The sequence below is a fragment of the Taudactylus pleione genome, unplaced genomic scaffold, assembly GCF_031769625.1.
Source record: "Taudactylus pleione unplaced genomic scaffold, aTauple2 ptg001628l, whole genome shotgun sequence".
Classification (NCBI taxonomy): Eukaryota; Metazoa; Chordata; class Amphibia; order Anura; family Myobatrachidae; genus Taudactylus; species Taudactylus pleione.
This window is the reverse complement of record NW_028286025.1, coordinates 312,215-335,680: the sequence shown is the minus strand read 5'-3', so window position 1 is coordinate 335,680 and position 23,466 is coordinate 312,215.

Genomic DNA, 23,466 nt, shown 5'->3' with positions numbered 1-23,466 from the left:
CGTATGCATCACATTGCATGTGCGCAAACCACTGCGATAGACCAGGAATCACTCGCTCGCTCAGCACAGACAGCCCAGTTGAATGAGTGACAGGAGAAGCCGTTTGTGGATGGTAACAGGGGCAGGCCACTAGAAATGGGGGAGTGGAGGTATGAACGCAGGCGTGCCTGTGTGTTTCAACGCCGCTTGATAGGCGTGCATAATTAACAGGCAGCGTCATTGTACATGTCACCTGGTTGTATTTCACACTGAAGTGCTTGCGACAGGGTATAGTCCACCTCAAGCGCTGCAAGCACTTCTGATGGGGCTCGATGTACCAATGGTTTCATGCTCTTTCTGGAGATGACGTGCGCAAGTGGGCGTCTTATGAATGGCTGGTGGACATCTGCATACACAAAGTGATCGCTCGCCAAGACATAATGGGCGTGCTAATGCCTTGCCGTGCGATCGCCTGCCTTGCTGGGTGTGCGCTGGATTTGCATATGCTGGGAGCGAGCGAACGCATCTAGCAAGCGACTCAGAATCAGGTCCTTTGTCCGCTTCCTGTGTAGAGCTTATGGGATATCTGCGTATGTCACCGCACTGTCTTAATTATGCATGCCCCTAAAATGACGTCCCAATGCACAGATGTTCGCCTGACCACCCCCCGTCACCACGGACAAATGGCACTTTCTGTGATTCAATGTCAGAAGGGGTCTGCTTGCATGCAGTATGTAGTCTGTGTACACTTACCCGATTTCTGTTCTAGGACACTGATGGCTATAATATTTGTTCCCATTTCTGGCACATAAAGCACATTTTGGATCGTTGTAATTAGGGATGTGCAGGCTCGGTTCTACTCGGTTCCGTTCGGTTCTTTTTACCGGAGCTTATTGGGTTTCAGCTGTCACGAGTTTGATAGCCAATAAGATTCGGTAAAAAGAACCGAACGGAACCGAGTAGAACCGAGCCTGCACATCCCTAGTTGTAATATTTGTTCTTCAAATTTTTAAGTCAGCTTAATTGTCCCAACTTTAGAAGCTGTAGGGTCTTCATTGCCAATTCCTTTGATAGTGATAGGGTCACACCGGGTTAACTTGGTAAACCACTCCTCATTACAGCTGAAATGCCTTGTTGCTCCTGAATCAATGTACCAGTAATCTTTTTCTGCAGCTATCTGTGATACCCAGGGCTGCTTCATCTCGGCCATTGCATTTCTTGCTCTGCATAGGAGTCGCACTCTTTTGTTTGCACTCAATTGCTTTGTGACCTATCTTGTGACAATTGTAACACTTGAACTTAAATTTTCTGAATGTTTCACTTTTTGTATGTAATGCAGTAGTCTCAGCACTTAAATCACAGGACACACATTCTTGAATAGGCCAGACTAGGAGTTGAAAGCCAGGAATGGCCAAACAATGTATGCAGGGATACTGGTAGAGGGGCTCTGGAAGTGGTGATTCTGATGTGGCCAGTGGCACCATGAGGATTAGGGATATCATTAGGGTTTGGGTTGCTGTTAGGGTTACAATTAGGGTTTGGGTTGCCGTTGGGATTAGGGATAGGATTATTGTTAAGGTTTGGGTTGCTGCTAGGGTTAGGGGTAAGATTATCATTAGGGTTTGGGTTGCCATTAGGGTTAAGGATAAGGTTATCATTAGGGTTTTGGTTGCCATTAAGGTTAAGGATAGGCTTACTGTTAGGGTTTTGGTTTTAGTTAGGGTTAGAGATAGGGCTACCATTAGGGTTTGGGTTACCATTAGGATTAGGTTTATCATTAGGGTTTGGACTGCCGTTAGGGTTAGGGTTACCATTAGGGTTTGGGTTCCCGTTAGTGTTAGGGATAGGGTTACCATTATGGTTTGGGTTGCCGTTAGGGATAAGTTTATCGTTAAGGCTTGGCCTGCCGTTAGGGATAAGTTTATTGTTAGGGCTTGGCCTGCCATTAGGGTTAGGTTTATTGTTAGGGCTTGGCCTGCCGTTAGGGTTAGGTTTATCGTTAGGGCTTGGCCTGCCATTAGGGTTAGGCAGGGATGGACTGGGGCTGCTCAGCAGCTCTAGCAGTCCCCCTAATGCGCTCGCATCCAGAAAAGGTGTGGCCTTGTCGCAAGAGGGACGTGGCCAAGCATCACGGGGACGTGCCACAAATCACGGTGCCATGAGACCATGCTCCCATCTTTCACTGTTCCTGCCAAGCAGAGCGCCGGGAGGTGGAGCTGCTCGTCCAGGGTTCGCAGCCGTACCAGCCCATCTGGCTATCGGCCATTCTGGCATTTGCCAAAAGTGCCAAATGGGCAGTCTGGCCCTGGGGTTAGGGATAACGTAGCATTAGGGTTATGGACAGAATTACAGAAAAAAATATGTTAACATTTCAGCAACATAACATCAGCGTCAATATGCTAAATGCCGCCATGGAAGATCTCAGTTACACCTTGTTGTTAATAATGTGCTGGAACTGGATATGACAAATTCTACCAATCTATGGGACATCGCACCGCCCTTATCCATACACTTGGCTCTCACTGATCCAAAACATATCAAAATATTTTTTTTATTTTTGTGATTAGTTTTTATGAGTCTTATCACTGTAATGACAATGGTGTCTGGTCACTTCCTAGCAGGTTTATCCAGACTGGGTGGAGTACTAAAGGCCCAAGCAGGAACCTATAAACAAACCTTTGTTATTTCAAATGTTCCTCTGCAGCTAATTAAAGTTGCATTGTTCGGGCATGTCGTCCCTTGTGTGAAATGTCTGTAATCAGTCAACTTGTTCAATCAACAGGGTGTCACAATCGCTTTTGTTTGTAAAGTTTGGCAGAAAAAAAAAAGATTTACAAGCAATGCACCCTGGGCCTCATCCACAAAGCGCATTCAGGGCCTAATGCTCAGTTACATCTGTTTGCGGAGCGTATCTTGTGTGTTTGCTTACCGCGCAATCCCCAGAATCTAGGGTGCGCGGCTGTGAGCATTACTATCACATCTCCACTTACGTCTCCCAAAATACTGCTACCTTCAGCCTCATTCATGGCTTAAATAAATGAAAGGAGCGTTAGCTCTGTGGAGCAGCCGTTTCACCCTCTATAAATAACCTTCTGCATTTTTCAAGCAAAAAACGACACTTAAAGATCGCAGGGAAAGAATGCAGAAAATCTGCTGCGGTTCATTTAAGTTCAGTCCTCCCAGAAATTTACAGTGCGAAGTTGTCAATTCTGCCTGACGTTTTATACTGTGCATACTGTATCCCTCTATGATACTTCATGCATCGCAATCTGTGTATGAGAATTACACTAATGGGACGAGGCTTGCGAGAGGCCCCACTGAGGATTTGAAGTCTCTTGTCACCCATCATTCATTTGCGCAGGAATCTTATACCTGCCGTCATTTTCTGAGATGTAAACAACACGCACACATCAGTATTAATGTACAGTGAGCATCTCACAGGGGTGAGGACAGAACTCTGTGCACATTACCAAATATCAAATCTACAGTATGATCCTAGGGGCTGAGGGCCCAATTCAGACCTGCTCGCTAGGCTGAGTTCGCACGTAGCCTGCCGATGTTTGCATTGTGCACATGCGTGTAAGACGCAGTGCGCGTGCGTGAACTAGTCCATGCGATTGGGAAGCATTCGCACCCTGTAGATAGACGCCTCGCTAGAATGAGTGACAGGACGTGCCGTTTGTGGGTGGTGACAGGGGTTGGTCGATGGAAACGGGGGTGTGGTGGTGCGAACGCAGGTGTGTCTGTGCGTCTTCATGCCGTTTCAGAGGCGTGCATAATTAAGACGCAGCATCTAATACACGTCACATGGCTGAATTACACACTGAAGCACTCACAGTGTTTGCGGTAGGGTATGGTCAGCCGCAGGTGCTGCGTATGGGTCCGATGTTACCCGATGTTACCGATTGTTGAATACACTTCCTGGAGATGACGTGTATTACTAAGGGAAAGTGGGCGTCTCAAGACAGGCTGGTGGGCGTCTCAATACACACCGCGCTCTCACGCCAAGACATAGTGGGCGTGCTAATGCCTTGCTGTGCGATCGCGGGATTTGCAAACTTTGGCAGCTGACGGCTGTGTGCGAACGCATCTAGCGAGCGGGTCTGAAGCGGGCCCTGAGTATGGTTACCACCTCTTAATGTACAGATTCCTGGACAGGGGGTGTGTTACAGCCATTTGCTACATACCAGACCAGTATCTAAAAAAGAGCCGAACATGCCCCTGGATATCCCTAACCCCTAACGCAGTATCCCTAAACCCTAACTCTATCCCTAAACCTAACGGCAACATTTTCAGACATATTATGTCGACATTTTGTCCAAGACAGTGTTTTCCAGGTGTCGACATTCGTAAAGCCGACATTTAACCATTTAAATGAAAAACAATTACGGACTGGTGGATAAAGAGGGTTCATCTTTTACAGCGGCCTGAGGAGAAACAAGGGTCCCTCAACTTGGAGGGAGAAGAAGGGGGGTGGGGTGACGGTGTACTCTGGATCTATTAAGGGTGAGAAATTCAAAACCTTATGAATATCTGGCTAACAAGATTTGATGGTCCCTTAGGTATCCGTGGCACTGAGGATGGAGGCAGAGCAGGTGAGCTCCATGTCCAAGAACCCCCTTGGCTTAAAACTGCCGCTCATCACATGACACAGCGTGAGCTTCACACACTTTGGGTTATGCAAACATAACATTACTCAGCAAGAGAATATATCAACATTCAAATATGTTCCAGCTCCAGCCCACATCCCTGCAAGAAAACATTCTGGACATGAGAATTCAAAACTGTCACTAACATGTCGGCAATACTGTTTTCACATGAATCATGAAACACTCTTACTAAAGTGTCCTCTATCACCTCCTTGACAGTGATGTTTGGTTGCAATGTTCTCTGAAACAGCAACTGTCAAATTACACTTAGGACCTCATTCAGAGTCAGACCCATTCGCAAGCGTCCGCTCCCTCTTTCGCGGCCGATGGTAGGCGACCGCGCATGCGCACACTTCGTTGTGCACGTGCGCAAACTACTCGGAGCGATTGTAATCCGCTCGCTCGCCCAGCAAAGGCAGCCCAGGGTAATGAGTGACAGGTGAGGCCGTTTGTGGGTGGTAACAGGGGCAGGACACTAATAGACTATAGACACAAAGTGATCGCTCGCCAACACAAAGTGGGCATGCTTATGCCTTTCCGAGTGAGCGAGCGCCTGCCATGCCGTCACTTAGCCGAATTTGCATACTCTGGGTGCGAGCAATCGCATATAGCGAGCGTCTCTGAATGAGCTCCTTAGCCCCAACTGTAGGTAAGGCAACTGCAAGTAATTCTCTATATTCTGCTTTTGCAGTTGGAGTTGTGCTCTGGACGCAAACAATGGGAAAGGTGGAACGTGTGTCACACATCAGCCTGCCAGGCTCAGACGCCTGACGCTGTGATGCTGCTTTGCTGTCACCATGAACCTGGCGGGTCACCGCAAACCTCCTCTACTATCAGCCCCTTCAGTCAGCCGTGTGGGTAGCGTTCCTGTTGCAGCCTTTCCTGTGCCACCTCAGCTTGGGCGCTGCCATCTTGGCCAAGTCACAGGCCATCTTTTTCACCGATTAGTTTAGGAGTTCTGAACACCTGACTTGTACAGCCTATAGGGTTGAAGGGCGTCGTATTTAAGGGCCCGATTCAGACCCGCTCGCTAGGATACGTTCGTACGCAGCCTGCCAATGTTTGCAATGTGCGCATGCGTACGCATCACAGTGCGCGTGCGCGAACCAGTCAGTGCAATCGCCAAGCGATCGCCTCTTGTGCATAGATGCCTTGCTAGCTTGAGTGACAGGACGAGGCGTTTGTGGGAGATGACGGATTGGTCGAAGGAAACGGGGGAGTGGAGGTGCGAATGCAGGCGTGCCTGAGCATCTCAACGCCGTTTCAGAGGCGTGCATAATTAACAGGCAGCGTCATAGTATGCGTCACTTGGCTGGATTTTACACTGAAGCGCTCGCAGTGCTTGCGGTAGGGTGTGGTCAACCACAAGTGCTGCGTTTGCATCCAATGGTCCTCAATGTTACCGATGGTTGCATATACTTCCTGGAGATGACATGCATTAGTGGGCATCTTAAGACATGCTAGTGGGCGTCTAGTTACACACCACGATAAGACATAGTGAGCGTACTAATGCCGTGCGATCGCAGAATTTGCATATGCTGGCTGCGTCCGAACACATCTAGCGAGCAGTTCTGAATCGAGCCCTAAGTCAGCTCCCTTTGCCAGAACAACATGACTCCAGTGTCCATTACCTGGCTGTATTTGCACTTCTGCTCCTGTTCAGTTCACCTGTGTGGTTATCACCTGCCCTGCAGTTCTGCTCACCTGTGTGGTTATCACCTGCCCTGCAGTTCTGTTCCTATTCTGCTCACCTGTGCGGTTATCACCTGCCCTGCAGTTCTGCTCACCTGTGTGGTTATCACCTGCCCTGCAGTTCTGTTCCTATTCTGCTCACCTGTGCGGCTATCGCCTGCCTTACAGTTCTGCTCACCTGTGTGGTTATCACCTGCCCTGCAGTTCTGCTCACCTGTGTGGTTATCACCTGCCCTGCAGTTCTGTTCCTATTCTGCTCACCTGTGCGGTTGTCACCCGCCCTGCAGTTCTGCTCACCTGTGTGGTTATCACCTGCCCTGCAGTTCTGTTCCTATTCTGCCCACCTGTGCGGTTGTCACCTGCCTTACAGTTCTGTTCCTATTCTGCTCACCTGTGCGGTTGTTACCTGCCTTACAGTTCTGTTCCTATTCTGCTCACCTGTGTGGTTGTTACCTGCCTTACAGTTCTGTTCCTATTCTGCTCACCTGTGCGGCTATCGCCTGCCTTACAGTTCTGCTCACCTGTGTGGTTATCACCTGCCCTGCAGTTCTGCTCACCTGTGTGGTTATCACCTGCCCTGCAGTTCTGTTCGTATTCTGCTCACCTGTGCGGTTGTCACCCGCCCTGCAGTTCTGCTCACCTGTGTGGTTATCACCTGCCCTGCAGTTCTGTTCCTATTCTGCTCACCTGTGCGGTTGTCACCTGCCTTACAGTTCTGTTCCTATTCTGCTCACCTGTGCGGTTGTTACCTGCCTTACAGTTCTGTTCCTATTCTGCTCACCTGTGCGGTTGTTACCTGCGTTACAGTTCTATTCCTGTTCTGCTCCCCTAGGCGGCTTCAGCATCATCTCTGTCCTGTTTATCACTGAGGCAGCAGTCACCAGTACAGACACCAGTGTTCTTTACGGTTGCAACTCAGCAGCACTGTCTTCAATCACCAGCACAGAAAGAAACCAGTACTCTCCACTATGGCAACTACAGCGCAGTCTCCAATTACCAGCACAGACATCAGAAATTCTCTGCTTTACAGTAATCAGCTCTGCCTTCTACACCCAGCATTGTCTGCTGATATCCGCACTGTATCAGCTCACTAAGCACAGCCTGACCAGAACTCAGCTGTCTATCATAGGTACACTCCCACTTGTGACCCGTCTCCTTAGTCCCACCGTATCAGTGTCAGCTCTTTTCTCCCTCTCATGAGGAAGACCTTCATAAAGCCCCCAAGCTTCCTTCACTTCACTCACACACCAGCCTAGCAGTGTTTACTTGCCCTTCATGCATATTTCACATGCGTATCTTACAGGATTGTCCATTGACATCCGAGTCGCCATACCACTTTGAAACTTTGGTATATTGTCATAGCCTAGCTTCCTCTGCCACAGCTCCATTGACTGGTTGGATACAGCAGCTACCATTGCTCAACACTCCGCACTGACCAGTATGCATCACTTGGCTGGTTTTTACACTGAAGCGCTCGCAGTGCTTGTCGTAGGGTATGGTCAACCACAAGTGCCGCATATGCATCCGAATTGTACTCTGTACCCTCTCTTTTCAAGCACATTAATGGCAATTAAATTAATTCCTAGGTTAGGAACAAATAATACATCTTTAATGTCTGTGGCAATTTCCTTTCCTTTCACTTTCATACAAAGAGTAATTGTCCTGACCTTTGTGGCATTTAGGACCATGTCTCCAATTCCTTTGACTTTTACTGTCTCACACAATGTTTTAGAGAGCTTTTGTTACAGCTTAATTGCCTTGTGGCTCCTGAGTCCATGTACCTGCAATCCTTACGGTGGCTATTTTCAAGGCTAAATAGCTATCATGTTTAGGTGATGAGGTGCCCCTTGATACATTTGATTTGCATTCTTGGTCCTTATGTCCCAACTTGTGACTTTTGAAACACCTACACTTACGCTTCTAGAAAGTACAAAAGAATTTTCAACTATATTCCAGTACTTATGCATTCTTGAAACTGCAATAAATTGCCATGTATAGTCTCTGGGGTTACTTTCATAGTACTTTATGCTAATATTGCTTTTAGGAAGTCGTACTCTTGCATAAAATTTTGCAGCATCACCACTGCAACCTCCTCGTCATCTATTATGACGCCCACTCATTTATTCTCTAACATACACTAAGCTTTGTTGTATACAATGTGCACCTCAAGTTAATTCTTTGCATTAACCATTTATCTTCATACGCCATTCACAGAATTACTCACATATCATGTGCAGTCCCTTTACTGCGGATGATGGAATAAACATGTGGTTCCACAGCTAGACCAATCGTACCCATAGCTCTATTTACATATTCTGAACTTGGATTATCACCAGGGTTACTTTCCATAATTTCCATAATTTCTCTCGCTTTAACTGCATCTTCATCGAAAATTTCCATGTAGCTTTCTGCACCTGCCAACTTCTCAAAGCTGATCCCTGCATTGTCATTTTTTCTCATACAGGTGGCTAAGGTTCTGTCTGTACTCACTCATGTTCTCTTACTCCATGGCATTTGCAGCTTTATCGATCTTGGTATCAGCTTATTCCACACCAAGGGCAACTGGATTTTTGACAACCGGATTCATGCATGGTGACAGCCTGGGTTCAGATCCCACTTGCGCTAGTCTGTATCTAGGGTTTGAGCGATGACTGGACCATAACCTGTTGGTAGTGCCAGTGTACGGGGACCAGAACCTATTAACTTCAGGCTACTGGTCTCATGACCTATTGCCAGAGTAGTGGTAGTGAAGATGTGCAGCAAAGTGACACTAAGTAGAATTAAGGTAATGTAAATAGTCCCACTGAATAACAGTCACTACACTGGGCCAGAGTGTTTGAGGTGATACATGTGTTGTGCACGTGTTTGGTGCTGGCGGCGGTTAGTCCACACGTGGTACAGCTTAGGTATTAATGCAGCCTGGAGCATTAGGGTATCAATGGGCAATGTAGTGCACCGGGTGTCAGAGCGGTAAAAAAAACGGTGGATAGTAGCACGATGCCCCTAAAATTTAGCTGTGCACATTAGTCATTGCACCAGATATGGCTCTGCACATTAGTCATTGCACCAGATATGGCTCTTGACATTAGTCATTGCACCAGATATGGATGTGCACATCAGTCGTTGTACCAGATATGGCTCTGCACATTAGTCATTGCACCAGATATGGCTCTGGACATTAGTCATTGCACCAGATATGGATGTGCACATCAGTCGTTGTACCAGATATGGATGTGCACATTAGTCATTGCACCAGATATGGCTCTGGACATTAGTCATTGCACCAGATATGGATGTGCACATTAGTCATTGCACCAGATATGGATGTGCACATTAGTCATTGCACCAGATATGGATGTGCATGTTAATCTTTGCACCAGATATGGATGTGCACATTAGTCATTGCACCAGATACAGATGTGCACTTTAGTATTTGCACCAGATACGGATGTGCACATTAGTCTTTGCACCAGATATGGATGTGCACATTAGTCTTTGCACCAGATATGGATGTGCACATTAGTCTTTGCACCAGATATAGATGTGCACAGTAGTCTTTGCAGCAGATATGGATGTGCACATTAGTCATTGCACCAGATATGGATGTGCACATTAGTCATTACACCAGATATGGATGTGCACATTAGTCGTTGCACCAGATATGGATGTACACATTAGTCTTTGCACCAGATATGGATGTGCACATTAGTCATTGCACCAGATATGGATGTGCACATTAGTCATTGCACCAGATATGGATGTGCACATTAGTCGTTGCACCAGATATGGATGTACACATTAGTCTTTGCACCAGATATGGATGTGCACATTAGTCTTTGCACCAGATATGGATGTGCACATTAGTCTTTACACCAGATATGGATGTGCACATTAGTCTTTGCACCAGATATGGATGTACACATTAGTCATTACACCAGATATGGATGTACACATTAGTCTTTGCACCAGATATGGATGTGCACATTAGTCATTACACCAGATATGGATGTGCACATTAGTCAATGCACCAGATATGGATGTGCACAATAGTCTTTGCACCAGATATGAATGTGCACATTAGTCATTGCACCAGATATGGCTCTGGACATTAGTCATTGCACCAGATATGGATGTGCACATTAGTCATTGCACCAGATATGGATGTGCACATTAGTCTTTGCACCAGATATGGATGTGCACATTAGTCTTTGCACCAGATAAGGATATGCACATTAGTCTTTGCACCAGATATGGATGTGCACATTAGTCTTTACACCAGATATGGATGTGCACATTAGTCTTTGCACCAGATATGGATGTGCACATTAGTCTTTACACCAGATATGAATGTGCACATTAGTCTTTACACCAGATATGGATGTGCACACTAGTCATTACACCAGATATGGATGTGCACATTAGTCATTACACCAGATATGGATGTGCACATTAGTCTTTGCACCAGATAGGGATGTGCACATTAGTCTTTGCACCAGATAGGGATGTGCACATTAGTCTTTGCACCAGATAGGGATGTGCACATTAGTCTTTGCACCAGATAGGGATGTGCACATTAGTCATTGCACCAGATATGGATGTGCACATTAGTCATTGCACCAGATATGGATGTGCACATTAGTCTTTACACCAGATATGGCTGTGCACATTAGTCATTACACCAGATATGGATGTGCACATTAGTCTTTGCACCAGATATGGATGTACACATTAGTCTTTGCACCAGATAGGGATGTGCACATTAGTCATTGCACCAGATATGGATGTGCACATTAGTCTTTACACCAGATATGGCTGTGCACATTAGTCTTTACACCAGATATGGTGTGCACATTAGTCTTTACACCAGATATGGATGTGCACATTAGTCTTTACACCAGATATGGCTGTGCACATTAGTCATTACACCAGATATGGATGTGCACATTAGTCTTTGCACCAGATATGGATGTACACATTAGTCTTTGCACCAGATAGGGATGTGCACATTAGTCATTGCACCAGATATGGATGTGCACATTAGTCTTTACACCAGATATGGCTGTGCACATTAGTCTTTGCACCAGATAGGGATGTGCACATTAGTCTTTGCACCAGATAGGGATGTGCACATTAGTCTTTGCACCAGATAGGGATGTGCACATTAGTCATTGCACCAGATATGGATGTGCACATTAGTCTTTACACCAGATATGGCTGTGCACATTAGTCATTACACCAGATATGGATGTGCACATTAGTCTTTGCACCAGATATGGATGTACACATTAGTCTTTGCACCAGATATAGATGTGCACATTAGTCTTTGCACCAGATATGAATGTGCACATTAGTCATTACACCAGATATGGATGTGCACATTAGTCATTGCACCAGATATGGATGTGCACATTAGTCGTTGCACCAGATATGGATGTGCACATTAGTCTTTGCACCAGATATAGATGTGCACATTAGTCTTTGCACCAGATATGAATGTGCACATTAGTCATTACACCAGATATGGATGTACACATTAGGCTTTGCACCAGATATGGATGTGCACATTAGTCTTTGCACCAGATATGGATGTGCACATTAGTCATTGCACCAGATATGGATGTGCACATTAGTCTTTACACCAGATATGGCTGTGCACATTAGTCATTACACCAGATATGGATGTGCACATTAGTCTTTGCACCAGATATGGATGTACACATTAGTCTTTGCACCAGATAGGGATGTGCACATTAGTCATTGCACCAGATATGGATGTGCACATTAGTCTTTACACCAGATATGGCTGTGCACATTAGTCTTTGCACCAGATAGGGATGTGCACATTAGTCTTTGCACCAGATAGGGATGTGCACATTAGTCTTTGCACCAGATAGGGATGTGCACATTAGTCATTGCACCAGATATGGATGTGCACATTAGTCTTTACACCAGATATGGCTGTGCACATTAGTCATTACACCAGATATGGATGTGCACATTAGTCTTTGCACCAGATATGGATGTACACATTAGTCTTTGCACCAGATATAGATGTGCACATTAGTCTTTGCACCAGATATGAATGTGCACATTAGTCATTACACCAGATATGGATGTGCACATTAGTCATTGCACCAGATATGGATGTGCACATTAGTCGTTGCACCAGATATGGATGTGCACATTCGTCTTTGCACCAGATATGGATGTGCACATTAGTCTTTGCACCAGATATGGATGTGCACATTAGTCTTTGCACCAGATATAGATGTGCACATTAGTCTTTGCACCAGATATGAATGTGCACATTAGTCATTACACCAGATATGGATGTACACATTAGGCTTTGCACCAGATATGGATGTGCACATTAGTCTTTGCACCAGATATGGATGTGCACATTAGTCTTTGCACCAGATATGGATGTGCACATTAGTCGTTGCACCAGATATGGACGTGCACATTAGTCTTTGCACCAGATATGGACGTGCACATTCGTCTTTCCACCAGATATGGATGTGCACATTAGTCATTACACCAGATATGGATGTGCACATTAGTCATTACACCAGATATGGATGTGCACATTAGTCTTTGCACCAGATATGGATGTGCACATTAGTCTTTACACCAGATATGGATGTGCACATTAGTCATTGCACCAGATATGGATGTACACATTAGACATTAGTCTTTGCACCAGATATGGATGTGCACATTAGTCATTACACCAGATATGGATGTGCACATTAGTCTTTGCACCAGATATGAATGTGCACATTAGTCATTACACCAGATATGGATGTGCACATTAGTCTTTGCACCAGATATGGATGTGCACATTAGTCTTTACACCAGATATGGATGTGCACATTAGTCATTGCACCAGATATGGATGTGCACATTAGTCATTGCACCAGATATGGCTCTGGACATTAGTCATTCCACCAGATATGGATGTGCACATTAGTCATTGCACCAGATATGGATGTGCACATTAGTCATTGCACCAGATATGGATGTGCATGTTAATCTTTGCACCAGATATGAATGTACACATTAGTCTTTGCACCAGATATGGATGTGCACATTAGTCGTTGCACCAGATATGGATGTGCACTTTAGTCGTTGCACCAGATATGGATGTGCACATTAGTCTTTGCACCAGATAAGGATGTGCACATTAGTCATTGCACCAGATATGGATGTACACATTAGTCTTTACACCAGATATGGATGTGCACATTAGTCATTGCACCAGATATGGATGTACACATTAGTCTTTACACGAGATAAGGATGTGCACATTAGTCATTGCACCAGATATGGATGTACACATTAGTCTTTACACCAGATATAGCTCTGCACATTAGTCTTTGCACCAGATAGGGATGTGCACATTAGTCTTTGCACCAGATAGGGATGTGCACATTAGTCGTTGCACCAGATAGGGATGTACACATTAGTCATTGCACCAGATATGGATGTGCACATTAGTCTTTGCACCAGATATGGATGTGCACATTAGTCTTTACACCAGATATGGCTGTGCACATTAGTTATTACACCAGATATGGATGTGCACATTAGTCATTACACCAGATATGGATGTGCACATTAGTCTTTGCACCAGATATGGATGTACACATTAGTCTTTGCACCAGATATAGATGTGCACATTAGTCTTTGCACCAGATATGAATGTGCACATTAGTCATTACACCAGATATGGATGTGCACATTAGTCATTGCACCAGATATGGATGTGCACATTAGTCGTTGCACCAGATATGGATGTGCACATTAGTCTTTGCACCAGATATGGATGTGCACATTAGTCTTTGCACCAGATATGGATGTGCACATTAGTCTTTGCACCAGATATAGATGTGCACATTAGTCTTTGCACCAGATATGAATGTGCACATTAGTCATTACACCAGATATGGATGTACACATTAGGCTTTGCACCAGATATGGATGTGCACATTAGTCTTTGCACCAGATATGGATGTGCACATTAGTCTTTACACCAGATATGGATGTGCACATTAGTCATTGCACCAGATATGGATGTACACATTAGACATTAGTCTTTGCACCAGATATGGATGTGCACATTAGTCATTACACCAGATATGGATGTGCACATTAGTCTTTGCACCAGATATGGATGTGCACATTAGTCTTTACACCAGATATGGATGTGCACATTAGTCATTGCACCAGATATGGATGTGCACATTAGTCATTGCAGCAGATATGGCTCTGGACATTAGTCATTCCACCAGATATGGATGTGCACATTAGTCATTGCACCAGATATGGATGTGCACATTAGTCATTGCACCAGATATGGATGTGCATGTTAATCTTTGCACCAGATATGAATGTACACATTAGTCTTTGCACCAGATATGGATGTGCACATTAGTCGTTGCACCAGATATGGATGTGCACTTTAGTCGTTGCACCAGATATGGATGTGCACATTAGTCTTTGCACCAGATAAGGATGTGCACATTAGTCATTGCACCAGATATGGATGTACATATTAGTCTTTACACCAGATATGGATGTGCACATTAGTTGTTGCACCAGATAGGGATGTACACATTAGTCATTGCACCAGATATGGATGTGCACATTAGTCTTTGCACCAGATATGGATGTGCACATTAGTCTTTACACCAGATATGGCTGTGCACATTAGTTATTACACCAGATATGGATGTGCACATTAGTCATTACACCAGATATGGATGTGCACATTAGTCTTTGCACCAGATATGGATGTACACATTAGTCTTTGCACCAGATATAGATGTGCACATTAGTCTTTGCACCAGATATGAATGTGCACATTAGTCATTACACCAGATATGGATGTGCACATTAGTCATTGCACCAGATATGGATGTGCACATTAGTCGTTGCACCAGATATGGATGTGCACATTAGTCTTTGCACCAGATATGGATGTGCACATTAGTCTTTGCACCAGATATGGATGTGCACATTAGTCTTTGCACCAGATATAGATGTGCACATTAGTCTTTGCACCAGATATGAATGTGCACATTAGTCATTACACCAGATATGGATGTACACATTAGGCTTTGCACCAGATATGGATGTGCACATTAGTCTTTGCACCAGATATGGATGTGCACATTAGTCTTTACACCAGATATGGATGTGCACATTAGTCATTGCACCAGATATGGATGTACACATTAGACATTAGTCTTTGCACCAGATATGGATGTGCACATTAGTCATTACACCAGATATGGATGTGCACATTAGTCTTTGCACCAGATATGGATGTGCACATTAGTCTTTACACCAGATATGGATGTGCACATTAGTCATTGCACCAGATATGGATGTGCACATTAGTCATTGCAGCAGATATGGCTCTGGACATTAGTCATTCCACCAGATATGGATGTGCACATTAGTCATTGCACCAGATATGGATGTGCACATTAGTCATTGCACCAGATATGGATGTGCATGTTAATCTTTGCACCAGATATGAATGTACACATTAGTCTTTGCACCAGATATGGATGTGCACATTAGTCGTTGCACCAGATATGGATGTGCACTTTAGTCGTTGCACCAGATATGGATGTGCACATTAGTCTTTGCACCAGATAAGGATGTGCACATTAGTCATTGCACCAGATATGGATGTGCACATTAGTCTTTGCACCAGATATGGATGTGCACATTAGTCTTTACACCAGATATGAATGTGCACATTAGTCTTTACACCAGATATGGATGTGCACACTAGTCATTACACCAGATATGGATGTGCACATTAGTCATTACACCAGATATGGATGTGCACATTAGTCTTTGCACCAGATAGGGATGTGCACATTAGTCTTTGCACCAGATAGGGATGTGCACATTAGTCTTTGCACCAGATAGGGATGTGCACATTAGTCATTGCACCAGATATGGATGTGCACATTAGTCATTGCACCAGATATGGATGTGCACATTAGTCTTTACACCAGATATGGCTGTGCACATTAGTCATTACACCAGATATGGATGTGCACATTAGTCATTACACCAGATATGGATGTGCACATTAGTCTTTGCACCAGATATGGATGTACACATTAGTCTTTGCACCAGATATAGATGTGCACATTAGTCTTTGCACCAGATATGAATGTGCACATTAGTCATTACACCAGATATGGATGTGCACATTAGTCTTTGCACCAGATATGGATGTGCACATTAGTCTTTGCACCAGATATGGACGTGCACATTAGTCGTTGCACCAGATATGGACGTGCACATTAGTCTTTGCACCAGATATGGACGTGCACATTCGTCTTTCCACCAGATATGGACGTGCACATTCGTCTTTCCACCAGATATGGATGTGCACATTAGTCATTACACCAGATATGGATGTGCACATTAGTCTTTGCACCAGATATGGATGTGCACATTAGTCTTTACACCAGATATGGATGTGCACATTAGTCATTGCACCAGATATGGATGTACACATTAGACATTAGTCTTTGCACCAGATATGGATGTGCACAATAGTCATTACACCAGATATGGATGTGCACATTAGTCTTTGCACCAGATATGGATGTGCACATTAGTCATTACACCAGATATGGATGTGCACATTAGTCTTTGCACCAGATATGGATGTGCACATTAGTCTTTACACCATATATGGATGTGCACATTAGTCTTTGCACCAGATATGGATGTGCACATTAGTCATTGCACCAGATATGGCTCTGGACATTAGTCATTCCACCAGATATGGATGTGCACATTAGTCATTGCACTAGATATGGATGTGCACATTAGTCATTGCACCAGATATGGATGTGCATGTTAATCTTTGCACCAGATATGAATGTACACATTAGTCTTTGCACCAGATATGGATGTGCACATTAGTCGTTGCACCAGATATGGATGTGCACTTTAGTCGTTGCACCAGATATGGATGTGCACATTAGTCTTTGCACCAGATAAGGATGTGAACATTAGTCATTGCACCAGATATGGATGTACACATTAGTCTTTACACCAGATATGGATGTGCACATTAGTCATTGCACCAGATATGGATGTACACATTAGTCTTTACACCAGATAAGGATGTGCACATTAGTCATTGCACCAGATATGGATGTACACATTAGTCTTTACACCAGATATAGCTCTGCACATTAGTCTTTGCACCAGATATGGATGTGCACATTAGTCGTTGCACCAGATATGGATGTGCACATTAGTCGTTGCACCAGATATGGATGTGCACATTAGTCGTTACACCAGATATGGATGTGCACATTAGTCTTTGCACCAGATATCGATGTGCACATTAGTCATTGCACCAGATATGGATGTGCACATTCGTCTTTGCACCAGATATGGATGTACACATTAGACATTAGTCTTTGCACCAGATATGGATGTGCACATTAGTCATTACACCAGATATGGATGTGCACATTAGTCTTTGCACCAGATATGGATGTGCACATTAGTCTTTGCACCAGATACGGATGTGCACATTAGTCTTTGCACCAGATATAGATGTGCACATTAGTCTTTGCACCAGATATGGATGTGCACATTAGTCTTTGCACCAAATAGGGATGTGCACATTTGTCTTTGCACCAGATATGGATGTGCACATTAATCATTGCACCAGATATGGATGTGCACATTAGTCTTTGCACCAGATATGGATGTACACATTAGTCTTTGCACCAGATATAGATGTGCACATTAGTCTTTGCACCAGATATGGATGTGCACATTAGTCATTGCACCAGATATGGATGTGCACATTAGTCATTACACCAGATATGGATGTGCACATTAGTCTTTGCACCAGATATGGCTGTGCACATTAGTCATTACACCAGATATGGATGTACACATTAGTCTTTGCACCAGATATGGATGTGCACATTAGTCTTTACACCAGATATGGATGTGCACATTAGTCATTGCACCAGATATGGATGTGCACATTAGTCATTGCACCAGATATGTCTCTGGACATTAGTCATTGCACCAGATATGGATGTGCACATTAGTCGTTGCACAAGATATGGATGTGCACATTAGTCATTGCACCAGATATGGATGTGCATGTTAATCTTTGCACCAGATATGAATGTACACATTAGTCTTTACACCAGATATGGATGTGCACATTAGTCATTGCACCAGATATGGGTGTGCACATTAGTCATTGCACCAGATATGGATGTACACATTAGTCTTTACACCAGATAAGGATGTGCACATTAGTCATTGCACCAGATATGGATGTGCACATTAGTCATTACACCAGATATGGATGTGCACATTAGTCTTTGCACCAGATATGGATGTGCACATTAGTCGTTGCACCAGATACGGATGTGCACATTAGTCGTTACACCAGATACGGATGTGCACATTAGTCTTTGCAGCAGATACGGATGTGCACATTAGTCTTTGCAGCAGATACGGATGTTCACATTAGTCTTTGCACCAGATACGGATGTGCACATTAATCATTGCACCAGATACGGATGTGCACATTAGTCTTTGCACCAGACACGGATGTGCACATTAGTCATTACACCAGATACGGATGTGCACATTAGTCATTACACCAGATATGGATGTGCACATTAGTCTTTGCACCAGATATGGATGTGCACATTAGTCTTTGCACCAGATATGGATGTGCACATTAGTCTTTGCACCAGATAGGGATGTGCACATTAGTCTTTGCACCAGATAGGGATGTGCACATTAGTCTTTGCACCAGATAGGGATGTGCACATTAGTCTTTGCACCAGATAGGGATGTGCACATTAGTCATTACACCAGATATGGATGTGCACATTAGTCTTTGCACCAGATATGGATGTGCACATTAGTCATTACACCAGATATGGATGCGCACATTAGTCTTTGCACCAGATATGGATGTGCACATTAGTCTTTGCACCAGATATGCATGTGCACATTAGTCTTTGCACCAGATATGGATGTGCACATTAGTCTTTGCACCAGATATAGATGTGCACTTTAGTAGTTGCAACAGATAAGGATGTGCACATTAGTCTTTGCACCAGATACGGATGTGCACATTAGTCTTTGCACCAGATACGGATGTGCACTTTAGTCTTTGCACCAGATACGGATGTGCACTTTAGTATTTGCACCAGATACGGATGTGCACATTAGTCTTTGCACCAGATACGGATGTGCACATTAGTCTTTGCACCAGATATGGATGTGCACATTAGTCTTTGCACCAGATATGGATGTGCACTTTAGTATTTGCACCAGATACGGATGTGCACATTAGTCTTTGCACCAGATAGGGATGTGCACATTAGTCTTTGCACCAGATAGGGATGTGCACATTAGTCATTGTACCAGATATGGATGTGCACATTAGTCATTGCACCAGATATGGATGTGCACATTCGTCTTTGCACCAGATATGGATGTACACATTAGACATTAGTCTTTGCACCAGATATGGATGTGCACATTAGTCATTGCACCAGATATGGATGTGCACATTAGTCATTACACCAGATATGGATGTGCACATTAGTCTTTGCACCAGATGTGGATGTGCACATTAGTCTTTGCACCAGATATAGATGTGCACATTAGTCTTTGCACCAGATATGGATGTGCACATTAGTCTTTGCACCAAATAGGGATGTGCACATTAGTCTTTGCTCCAGATATGGATGTGCACATTAATCATTGCACCAGATATGGATGTGCACATTAGTCTTTGCACCAGATATGGATGTACACATTAGTCTTTGCACCAGATATAGATGTGCACATTAGTCTTTGCACCAGATATGGATGTGCACATTAGTCATTGCACCAGATATGGATGTGCACATTAGTCATTACACCAGATATGGATGTGCACATTAGTCTTTGCACCAGATATGGATGTGCATATTAGTCATTACACCAGATATGGATGTACACATTAGTCTTTGCACCAAATATGGATGTGCACATTAGTCTTTACACCAGATATGGATGTGCACATTAGTCATTGCACCAGATATGGATGTGCACATTAGTCATTGCACCAGATATGTCTCTGGACATTAGTCATTGCACCAGATATGGATGTGCACATTAGTCGTTGCACAAGATATGGATGTGCACATTAGTCATTGCACCAGATATGGATGTGCATGTTAATCTTTGCACCAGATATGAATGTACACATTAGTCTTTACACCAGATATGGATGTGCACATTAGTCATTGCACCAGATATGGGTGTGCACATTAGTCATTGCACCAGATATGGATGTACACATTAGTCTTTACACCAGATAAGGATGTGCACATTAGTCATTGCACCAGATATGGATGTGCACATTAGTCATTGCACCAGATATGGATGTGCACATTAGTCTTTGCACCAGATATGGATGTGCACATTAGTCGTTGCACCAGATACGGATGTGCACATTAGTCGTTACACCAGATACGGATGTACACATTAGTCTTTGCACCAGATACGGATGTGCACATTAGTCTTTGCAGCAGATACGGATGTGCACATTAGTCTTTGCAGCAGATACGGATGTTCACATTAGTCTTTGCACCAGATACGGATGTGCACATTAATCATTGCACCAGATACGGATGTGCACATTAGTCTTTGCACCAGACACGGATGTGCACATTAGTCATTACACCAGATACGGATGTGCACATTAGTCATTACACCAGATATGGATGTGCACATTAGTCTTTGCACCAGATATGGATGTGCACATTAGTCTTTGCACCAGATATGGATGTGCACATTAGTCTTTGCACCAGATAGGGATGTGCACATTAGTCTTTGCACCAGATAGGGATGTGCACATTAGTCTTTGCACCAGATAGGGATGTGCACATTAGTCTTTGCACCAGATAGGGATGTGCACATTAGTCATTACACCAGATATGGATGTGCACATTAGTCTTTGCACCAGATATGGATGTGCACATTAGTCATTACACCAGATATGGATGTGCACATTAGTCTTTGCACCAGATATGGATGTGCACATTAGTCTTTGCACCAGATATGCATGTGCACATTAGTCTTTGCACCAGATATGGATGTGCACATTAGTCTTTGCACCAGATATAGATGTGCACTTTAGTAGTTGCAACAGATAAGGATGTGCACATTAGTTTTGCACCAGATACGGATGTGCACATTAGTCTTTGCACCAGATACGGATATGCACTTTAGTCTTTGCACCAGATACGGATGTGCACTTTAGTATTTGCACCAGATACGGATGTGCACATTAGTCTTTGCACCAGATACGGATGTGCACTTTAGTAGTTGCAACAGATAAGGATGTGCACATTAGTCTTTGCACCAGATACGGATGTGCACATTAGTCTTTGCACCAGATACGGATATGCACTTTAGTCTTTGCACCAGATACGGATGTGCACTTTAGTATTTGCACCAGATACGGATGTGCACATTAGTCTTTGCACCAGATACGGATGTGCACATTAGTCTTTGCACCAGATATGGATGTGCACATTAGTCTTTGCACCAGATATGGATGTGCACTTTAGTATTTGCACCAGATACGGATGTGCACATTAGTCTTTGCACCAGATAGGGATGTGCACATTAGTCTTTGCACCAGATAGGGATGTGCACATTAGTCATTGCACCAGATATGGATGTGCACATTAGTCATTGCACCAGATATGGATGTGCACATTCGTCTTTGCACCAGATTTGGATGTACACATTAGACATTAGTCTTTGCACCAGATATGGATGTGCACATTAGTCATTGCACCAGATATGGATGTGCACATTAGTCATTACACCAGATATGGATGTGCACATTAGTCTTTGCACCAGATGTGGATGTGCACATTAGTCTTTGCACCAGATACGGATGTGCACATTAGTCTTTGCACCAGATATAGATGTGCACATTAGTCTTTGCACCAGATAGGGATGTGCACATTAGTCTTTGCACCAGATAGGGATGTGCACATTAGTCTTTGCACCAGATAGGGATGTGCACATTAGTCATTGCACCAGATAGGGATGTGCACATTAGTCTTTGCACCAGATATGGATGTACACATTAGTCTTTGCACCAGATATGGATGTGCACATTAGTCTTTACACCAAATATTGATGTGCACATTAGTCTTTGCACCAGATATGGATGTACACATTAGTCTTTGCACCAGATATTGATGTACACATTAGACATTAGTCTTTGCACCAGATATGGATGTGCACATTAGTCTTTACACCAGATATGGATGTGCACATTAGTCATTGCACCAGATATGGATGTACACATTAGTCTTTGCACCAGATATGGATGTACACATTAGTCATTGCACCAGATATGGCTCTGGACATTAGTCATTGCACCAGATATGGATGTGCACATTGGTCATTGCACCAGATATGGATGTGCACATTAGTCGTTGCACCAGATATGGAAGTGCACATTAGTCATTGCACCAGATATGGATGTGCACATTAGTCTTTGCACCAGATATGGATGTGCACATTAGTCTTTACACCAGATATTGATGTACACATTAGACATTAGTCTTTGCACCAGATATGGATGTGCACATTAGTCTTTACAGCAGATATGGATGTGCACATTAGTCATTGCACCAGATATGGATGTACACATTAGTCTTTGCACCAGATATGGATGTACACATTAGTCATTGCACCAGATATGGCTCTGGACATTAGTCATTGCACCAGATATGGATGTGCACATTAGTCGTTGCACCAGATATGGATGTGCACATTAGTCGTTGCACCAGATATGGATGTGCACATTAGTCGTTACACAGATACTGATGTGCACATTAGTCGTTGCACCAGATATGGATGTGCACATTAGTCGTTGCACCAGATATGGATGTGCACATTAGTCCTTTCACCAAATATGGATGTGCACATTAGTCTTTGCACCAGATATGGATGTGCACATTAGTCTTTGCACCAGATATGGATGTGCACATTAGTCTTTGCACCAGATATGGATGTGCACATTAGTCTTTGCACTAGATAT